Source organism: Thalia democratica, chromosome 2, assembly GCF_965202585.1.
Source record: "Thalia democratica chromosome 2, ktThaDemo2.hap1.1, whole genome shotgun sequence".
NCBI classification, from domain to species: Eukaryota; Metazoa; Chordata; class Thaliacea; order Salpida; family Salpidae; genus Thalia; species Thalia democratica.
The window spans coordinates 53480393-53491037 of NC_139166.1; positions in this window are offsets into that span (position 1 = coordinate 53480393).

Consider the following 10645-nt stretch of genomic DNA (forward strand, 5'->3'; position numbering starts at 1 on the left):
TGTTCAAACATTTTTATTTTTATTAAAAAATACTATGTACAAAATATAAACAAAGTGTCTTACACGTTTTTAAAAACATTAAAAAAGTTCTTAATACAAATATACATCAAATTAATATGTCTAGAATAAGACGTCTACATAAACAATGTTGTAGTATTTGAATATATTTACGGCTATATTTTAACAAAAACAAAAGTCTTTTGTATTAACTTTATACTTTCTGGTACGTTAAACTTTTTTATATTCAGTTTTAAGATTAATGCCATATCACATAGTTTAGACAACAATTTTTGGTTTCACACTTTCATCGTAGAAAATTTGCTTTGTTTAATTTTGTGTTTTTCCAAGAAGACCAAAATTTTCTAGTGGTAAAAAGCACTCGTATAGAATTTTTGTAATCATTTAGCAACAAAATTGTAATTTACTTAAAAAACAAGAAAATAAAAGCATAAAATAATAAAACATTTCAACTATTATAGAAAAACTTTTTTAAGTAATTAAAAAATGTAAATACAATAAGGTTTTTATCTTTTCTTACGTAAACTATAAAATTGGTTATACCTCCTCAAATCCTTTATAAATTATACTAAATTATATTATCCAGTAGACTATTAACATATAAGTTAATTAAATTTACTTTTTTATAAGTAAATTGTTTTATAAACTAAAAAACTTGAAAACTTTTCGACTACTTTAATGAAAATACTCATTGGTTAAATTGAATTATTTTACCTGAAAAAAAAGTAATATAACTTAATAAAACTTTTAAGTTTAGTCTTATATACAGTAAACAGTAAGAAAATGTTCTTGTTTTAGTTTTTATAGGTGTCTAGCTTCAATAAACTAAAAAAATTATATATACTGCACAATTTTGTTTATTACTTAGTAATTTATAACTAATTGTTTATATTTAAAAAGGTCTATTAAGCAATAAACAAATGAATCATAAAAAATGTAAATAAGATAGTTAGAGCATGGTTTATGTTTTATTTTTATATTATACGTATTAGTATACATATTTTTTTATTTTATAACAATACTTTTAAAGTTCTTTCAAAAACTTTTTTTTACCAACTAACTCAAGTATATAACTTAAATTAGAATTTCTAACAACGTCTTACATTATATATTTTCCATACTATAAGATAAAGTATAAACTACAGTTAAATTAGGTACCAGGTATTTCAGAAATTTACAAAATTAATAAGCCACTAACCTACCACACTGAAAAGGTTATAGAAAAAATAAATCATCAAAAATTTCTGTCTAATTGCAATAAATAATAAAAATTAACTTTACCACACGACCATCAACAATAGTATTCGAGACAACCTACGACCGGTTTCGTCCTAATTAGGACCTCAAATATTTTGATGATGGCCGTGATAAGTTCTGGTTAAAACTATCTAAATACAAGAAAGATTTAATTATGATAAGCGATACTTTATAAAAATACAAAGTCCTATTAGAACTGATTGTTATTTATAAGAATAGGTATTACTTTTAAATACTTTTTTCGGTTTGAAAATTTTATGATAAATACATTACATAAAAATTTTATGGTTTTAAAATCAAAATTAAACGAGTTTTAAACAAAAAAATTTTTTTGTTTAATGATAGAATTTTTTTATACGTGTATTTAAGGTAAAGTTTTAATTAATCTAATAAAGTTGTAAATTTTTTTGAAGCTTAATTAACTTTGTTTATTTTTTTTAAACCTTGTATTCAGACTAGTATACTTTTGTTGGTAATTGATGTATAAAAACTATTCATAAAAGAAGTTTTATAAAAATTGTATATTTTATTTTTATACATTAAAGAAAAAAAAAATTTACAAAGACTTTTTTTAATTTATGACCCGAAGGAGATTTTGTATTAGTCTTCAACTTAAATTTTCTAATAAGTAAACTTTTTTCAACTTTAACAAGATTTCAAAATAATTATAAGTATTGTTAGTATAAAATAAAAATACTTAGCTTTTCAGTAAAAGTACATAGAAAATTATTTATATTGTTACAAAATATAATGTTTTCCTAGTTGTAATCTAAAAAGTAAAACATTTGCGTTTTTACTATTTTTAAATTTATAAGAGCCTTAAATATGAATTTAAAGTGTCTTAATCAATAGATAAGCTTTTTTTTTTTTTTTTAAAGTAAGTATCGTTATAATAGATTAATTTCAATGTCAATTTTTTTACGGCCAGACATATTTTAATTATTTATGTATGAAAAAGCATTTTATTAAATTATTATAAATAAGTGTGAAGCTTTGGATTATATACATTTATTTTAAGTTTGAAATAACATAGTTTTGCTTTGGCATACCTAACTTAACATAAAAACTTAAATCTACAAAAAAATTACTTACAAAAACTTATACTAAGTATTTGAAAAGAATTTAAAAAATAAACGTCAAACACAATCATCATCAACGATGTTCACAAAAGTTACAGTGGAAACTGCAGTAAACTAAATATTTTTTTCTTCTGATAAGCATGCGGTCTTAATCCTTTATACTACTTGATTTTTTTTTGTTTCAAACGCTTGTTTTGGAAGAAACGAGTTTAATTGAATGTTAGAAAAACACCAAATTATTATAGTGTGTTTTTGAAAAAAAAAGCTATTTTAAATTAAAAAAACCTTAATTGTTTATAATTTACGTAGAGCGGGTAAAATCTAAAACAATCATTCGGAGTAACGAATTTAACTAAAAACTTCATACATAATCCAAATATAGTTAGTTACTATGTTCATGTATTTTTTAAATCTGTATACTATACTATATGAAATCATATCATGTATATGGGCTATGTAAAAAACTAATTAAGTTGTACTGTTTTTTATAAAAAAACTAATTTGTTAGATAATTAGGTATAAAATAACTGTTAGTTTTTTGTTGGTTTCAAATATTAAGTTTTATTTTTTTTAAAACAAGCTGTGATGAGAAGAAATAATATTACAACATAATTATAAATCGGCGTATTCTCAATTTTGCTCAAAGCATTATACTTAAACAAAATTGTTAAACTAAATCTTCTTTTTTTTCTAAAAATGTTGTAAACTAAAACTTTTCAATACAGTTCTTATGGTATTGTGCCAAACTAAGTCCAGCTGATTTTCCATGCAAACGAAAAATACCAAGAATAACTAGTTGTATTTACAGAAGTAGATAAAAAATTTACTTCATTGAAAACTAACACTTAAAACTTGTTCTAATGTTCAGCTCATTTACATTATGCATTCAACACTAGATTTTTTTTGATATTTAATAAACTCTGAAAGCATAAGTTTTTATTTATTCAAGTTTATATAAGTTTGTTTTTCAAAAGACTTTTACAGCTAATGAAATGAAGTATCGTTTTTTTTTATCTATCAGACATGTTTAAAATTTCAACAATTAATATCTGATAGACAGCATATAATAATATATTATTTTTAAATTGTACTTCCTTTGTTTTATAAGACTAACTACATTATATAAGATTTAATATAATCAGTTTTTGCTACGTGTTAGCTTATTTTATAAGCTGTTGGTAAATTTTCCTGCATTTCTTTTACTATCAAACTGAATTTTGTTAATAGAAGAATTTTTAGAAAACAATGTTTCGGTAAGACTATATTATTATAATTAGTAAAGTGCTTATTAATCTTTACAGTAAACAAGTTTATAGAAAGTGTAAATATTTTTTAAGCTTCAAGCTTTGTAGAAGACATAATAATTGAAAATTAAAAAAAAATATTTTATAAATAAAATCAATGCGACATGCGTAAATATATACAAATTCAATTTTTTTACTTATCAGGAATTACTTTATATGTTTAAGATTTTCAGATTAATAAGTTTTATATGATGTATCGTCGAAAAGAGAATATTTAATGACTAAATCTCAAAGTTTAAATAAAAGTAAAATTATTACAGCTATTCTAAGTACAAACATTTTAATTTTCTCTTGAAAAAAATACAAAAAAACAAAGCATATTTATAATATTTTAACCATATGTTTTCTTTTATAACTGTTTATGAATATCAAAACACTAAAAACACGTGAACCAAATCAAACGAGATCATCAAGCTGCAAGAACAAAAGTGTTTATATGATAATATAATGCTTAGAATTTTTTATAGAACTTTTAAACGTTATATTATTGTAGTTTACTTATCGTCATCTAGTTTTTAATTAATAATTTGTTTAGTACTGTTTTAAAAAAGTTCCTTTTAGTTTATTATTTAGAAACGATGTGTTATTCATAGTAAAAAAAAGTTAAAAAGATTTAAAAAATTCATAGTAAACAGAACATAGTAAGTACTATATAAAGTAGATTCTGTATCAACTGTAAAATTGTTATGCAGATCATTTATAAAATAACCGATACTAATTAAAAAAATATAAACAGTTGCAAAGATGTAATTACTTTTCAAAGTATAAGTTTCTTATTTTGTCTGTAAGTATAGTTGACCTTGCTTAACTAAGCTATGACTATTGAACCAAAATCAATAAAATCATTACTTACAAATATTATCAGTTGTAGGTGTTCAATTTCAAGACCTCACACAAGACCTTTCAAGATATATAAGTGTTACCGTAACGATTGTATAAGATAATTGATATTCAATTTGTAGTGATCGATTATAGATTACAAAACTTTATGCTTATTTTACATATAAGTAATTCTTCAAATATAATTCAAATTACATGCTGATTTGCTTTGCAGATGTTAAGTATTAGTTCTCTTTATAACTTATTCAAGCACTATAAGTTCTTATAAAAACCACAACAAACTACCAAACACAGATTATTTCAATAAAAAATTAAGTACATAGAATTTTTTTTTAAATAAATTTTTGTTATGTAATTTATTTTGCTATGTATAAGTTTATAATACCCGTACGTAATTAGTAATGTATTTCCAAGTACAAACATGAACTTATATTTCAGTTACCTTTAGTAATTTTTTGAAACTTGAAATAAGTCAGAATAAAGTTTTTTAATTCAATACCATTAATACTATTTCTGAATACTAAAAACAAATAATGCCTTTTATTGAAGTATATTATATAAGTTAATTAAATAAATAAAAAAGTGTTTAAAAATTTTTAAACTTAGATTTTCAAAACAAACATACAAATTTTTTTAAATACTGCCAATAATTGAATATTCAAATAAAAACAGTACACTAGAAATTTATGAAACCTATGCTACTTTAGGTAACTATACAAAACGTGTAATGTACAACATTTTTTTTCTAAATCAAGATTTAACTTTTTATTAACTAGAACGATTAAAAAAAATCTTTTAGAAACATATTTTTAGCAGTTAACTGAACCGCACGACCATCAACAACAGTTCACGTGATATTCTGCAATCTGATCTAGTCCATAGAAGGCCAGTAATACGCCATAAAAAAGTACAAGATTAGTTTTAATTTTAAATTCCAAAGAAAATATAAATCAAAGAGTAGATATTTCTAATCAAAGATATGTACTAATAAAATGTTTTTAGTTTTTTAAATTTTACATTTTTCACGAAATGGTTTTATTTTAATCCATTAATATAAAATTTTCAAGCGTAAACAAAAAAATTCAAAAATTAAACTTGTATGATTTAGTTGTTGTTCTAAACATAATACAATATGCAATAAGGTAGAAACACAACACTTATATATAAATAAACTAAAAATTATAACACAACACTCAAATATATCTTACAGAAAAAACTGCTTACTTTAGTATTTTTCTAAAAAAAGAGTTAATTATTTAAAATGTTCAAAGCTTTACTTATTTTAACTTTATTATTTGTACTGTATTGTTGCTGAAAAACGATAAAAAATAAAAACTTTTGAAAAGTATAATAGTATTATCAGGTACAGGTTTACGTGAGTTCAAGTTTTATTTCTACAATAAACAATGTTCAAAATAAACTTGTAAACTTTCAACACTAGATCAAAATCAGTAAATGACAGTTTTTACTGATAAGTTAACCTTGTACAAAACAAACACTAGTACGAAATTAGTTTGTTAATTTTGCTTGAAATTTATCATTTCACCGTGTAGTGACAGTAGTTATTTTTATCTTTCAGTGTATAATAAAGATTTTTTTGTTCACAAGTGTTTGTGAAACTCACTTCACATAGTTGTTAGATTTATCAAATAACTGTTCTTTAAATAAAATGAAATTTTGTATTAAAAGGAAGAAAACAATCAAAAACTAGATTTTATAACTATTTTCAAAACATATAAGCTTTGCTTTTTTATAATGAATTCAGAATGATAATTTTGATTTTCTAAAGGATTAAGATATTTAAAGAATTTTTTTAAACACTTTACTTATTATATTAAACTCAGTTTATTTTAATAAATAATTCAATTTAAAAAAATCATAGACTTAATTATTTAAAGTTAATCAGCTAAATATAATTAGTGTGCATACACGTACTTATTTTTTTAGTAGCTAATTTATTTTAGATAATTTCAAACCTTTTTAACTATTGTTTAAGTTTTTTGTTTTATTTAAGCAATTTTTATGTACTTAAAATTTTAAAAAACTCGTAAGCTATAAATTTTTGACTAATTTTGTTTTATAAGTGTACGTTTTAATTAAGTTTTCTTAAATTAACAAAGTTAATTATTTTAATTACTAGTGAAACAGATGTTGGAGATGAAATATTTGTTATCTTATTAAAAAACACATATTTATAATTGTTTTGGGAGTTAGGCAATAAAATACTAGAGAGCTACACACTAAGGGAGCCTACATAAATGTAATTAAAACAAAAGTTTTACTGAGTTTATTGCTTTACAAATCCTTTTCGCTTACATGTTAGTCAAAAGTAAAAAAAAATATGACCATTGCGTAAGCGAGAGATATTTTTAAGGCAATAAAATCAGTTAACTTTTATTTTATTCAAATTTACTTAAACTTATAGCATAGAATTGATATGAATAGTAAACAAATTATTATTAGCTGAGCAAAATATAACAAAATAAAAACATAATAAGTTTTTTTGTTTTGGAATATGATTTCTAACACTCTGCATGATCATTTTTATAAATTGGAAGTTTGTTTCATATTTGAAAGCAAACGAAAAATATATAATGTTTATGCTTAAACTTAAAACTGTTTAATGAAACATCGTTAGTATAAAATATGATCAAATCATTAAAATTTAAGTATAGCTGTATTTATTTTCATATAATAATTTTTCGTAATATCTATTTTGTTTCTCTTTACTAAATCTAATTCTGTTTTTTATTAATTGGATAGTTAGTTAAGTTAGAGTTTATCAATACAAGTCAATTTTAATTGAGTAACATCGAAATTTATTTAATAAACTATCGTAAATATAGTTTATTATAGGTTTAAAACAGATTTTGTGGTTTGCAGAAATTTAGTATACCTTTTATATATTAAAACTCGTTCAAATATTTTTATTTTTATTAAAATATACTATGTACAAAATTTAAACAAATTGTCTTACACGTTTATAATAACATTAAAAAAAGTTCTTAATACAAATATACATCAAATCAATATGTCTAGAATAAGACGTCTACATAAAAATTGTAGTATTTTTTGTAGTATGTGAATATATTTACGGCTATGTACGACTATTAATTTTATACTTTCTGGTACATTAAACTTTTTTATATTTAGATTTAAAATTAATGCCATATCACACAGTTTAGACAACAACTTTTAATTTTACTTTTTCAATGTAGAAATTTTGCTTTGTTTAGTTTTGTGTTTTTCCGAGAGGACTAAAATTTTCTAGTTGTGAAGAGCACTAGTATAGAATTTTTGTAATCTTTATTCAACAAAACTATAATTTACTTAAGATACCAAGAAAATAAAAACACAAAACAATAAGTCATTTCAACTCTTACAGAAAAACCCTTTTAGGTAATTAAAAAATTTAAATACATAAAGACTTTTTATCTAAGGTTCTCGATCTAAAAAATAGTATACTACCTTAAATATTTTGCAAAGTTCAGAGACATTTGTATAATTTGAAAATAAATTATAATACCAAGTAGACTATTTACAGAAGTTAAAAAGATTTACTGTTTTATAAGTAAGTTATCATATGATCTAGAAATTTTGAAAACTTTTTGACTATTTTAATGAAATTACTTATACAACTAAATTAAATTATTTTAGATAAAAAATAGTAATAAGATTTTTAATTCTAGTCTTTCAAAATAATATACAACAGACAGTAAGAACATTTCTTAATTTAGTTATTAAGTTCGTCTAGCATCAATAAACTAAACAAATTACTTTTTTATGTTTGCTGCACATTTTCGTTTATTACTTAGTAATTTTACAACTGAATGGTCAATTTAAAAAAGTTCTATGAAGCAATAAACAAATTAATTGTTACAATTTTAAATAAGATAGTTAAAGCATTTATTATATTTTTTTCCTTAGAATATATGTATTAGTTTATATAATTTTCCTATTTTATAACGTAACTTTTAAAGTTATTTTTAAAACAATTTCTTACCAATTTACTCAAGTACAAAATTTAAACTGAAAACTCTAACAACGCCTTATATTATATGTATTCTATACTATAAGAAAAAGTACAAATTACGGTTAAATTAGGTTCCAGGTATGTGAGAATTTTGCAATGTTGATAAGCCACTAACCTACCACACTGAGAAGGTTATAGAAAAAATAAATCATCAAACATTTCTGTCTAAATGCAATAAATTACAAATAATGATGGCATGAAGGACTTCAATTTTTTGATGATGGACGTGATAAATACTAGTTAAAACTGTGTAAATACAAGAAAGATTTAATTGTCTTATCATTAATTGTGATAAGCGATGCTTAATAAAATAGAAAATTCCTATTAGAGTTGATTGCTATTTAGAAGAGTAGGTATTATTTTAAATCCTTTTTTTCGGTTTGAAATTTTATGATAAATACATCACATAAGTTATTTATAAATTTATGGTTAAATTTAAACGAGTGTTTAACAAAAATAAGTTTTGTTTAGTGGTAGCACTTTTTAATGCGTATACTTCAGGTAAAGTTTTAGCTAATTTGATAAACTTTTAATTCTTATTTGTTTATTTTGTTTTTAACCTTATATTCAGCCTAGTATACTTTTATTAATATTTGATGTATAAACACTATTTATGAAAAAAAAGTGTTATAAACATTGTATATCTTACATTTTTACATTAACCAGAAAAACCTTTTATTTTTAAGTTTGAATTTAAAGTTATGACCCAAAGGTAATTTTATATTAGTCATCAACTTTAATGTTCATTTAAGTAAAGTTTTTTAAGAATTTTTCCATATAAAATCAAATAATTATAGTGAAATACACTTTGAATAAATATTTATTTGTTTAAATATAGCCTGAAGTCTATTGAATTAAATGAAATTTTTATTGATTTAATATAATTTTTCGGACTTTGTAATTAAGTTACTTTTATAATCTGCTTATTTTAAGGTAATGTTATATTTTGAGAAGTATTGTATAGTTAGAAACATTATAAGTTAAAATTGTTATAAATTTAACAAAACACTTAAAAGTTACAATCTTTTTTTTTTGCATTGAGGCTTCCAGGATGATGTAATAAGCTGATATAATGAGTGCAATATAAAAATTTATACATTTTAATTACAAGAGCTGATTACTTAAAAAAAGACGTCAGAAAGAAAATTAAGTTGAAAATCAAAACAGTCTTAAATTGTTTTAGAAAGTTTATTATTTGTTAGTAAATATTTAATTTTAAATCCATGAATAACAACTACAAAACCAAAATCTACCTAATCAATCCGTTCATCTATTCAAAAAAAAAATATGTATCAAATATTCAGATTAAAGCAATATTTCAATTACAATCAAAATTATCACATATTTTTTATGAGAAAAACCTATCAGATTATTTTGTACAACGTTTATTTTTAACAACGAATAATTTTCGCAAAATAAATTTCCTTGCTCGTCATTAATTTTTGTACAAAGCTTTTTTTAGCAAGTTTTTGCAGGTTTTTACTTTTTATATCAGTTGTTTGCTATTGACCTAAAACCGTTAAAGTTTTAACTCAATTCATTCTATACTTATTTTAAAAGAAAGAGCATTTTTCAAAAGTCTTAAGAAATTAAAAAGTTGGAACCGTTCATAAAAGAAGAATCTTTTAAAAAGCAAAATAGACTTTAAAGTTAATTTAAAATTCCCATTACTTAAATAAAAACTCAATTTAGTCCTTTGTTTTTTAGTTCATGACATTTGAACTAAAACAAGACATATTTTACAATAAGTGTAAGTAACGGCTTTTAATTAACACTATAAAAAAGTTTATACTAATTTTTGTTCATAAACGCCACAAAAATAATATACACGAAAAACTTCATTTAAAAAAATTGTCTTTTTATTTAACATTCTCTCTCAACTATTCTCTATAAACTCTATCAATTGTAGATGTAACAGTAAGTATTATTGATTTGAAATTACTAAAAACTTTTTTTAGCTAACTGAATTGTTAAGGTAAAATATTGAAGACTAGCTCATATGTAAAGTTTTTGATCTCAAGAAATATAATCGTTAAAAATGTTTCCATACATTTAGTTTATTTTATTTTAACTGTAAATATTTTTTTAAAGTTTCGGTTGTATTTTAAACCATT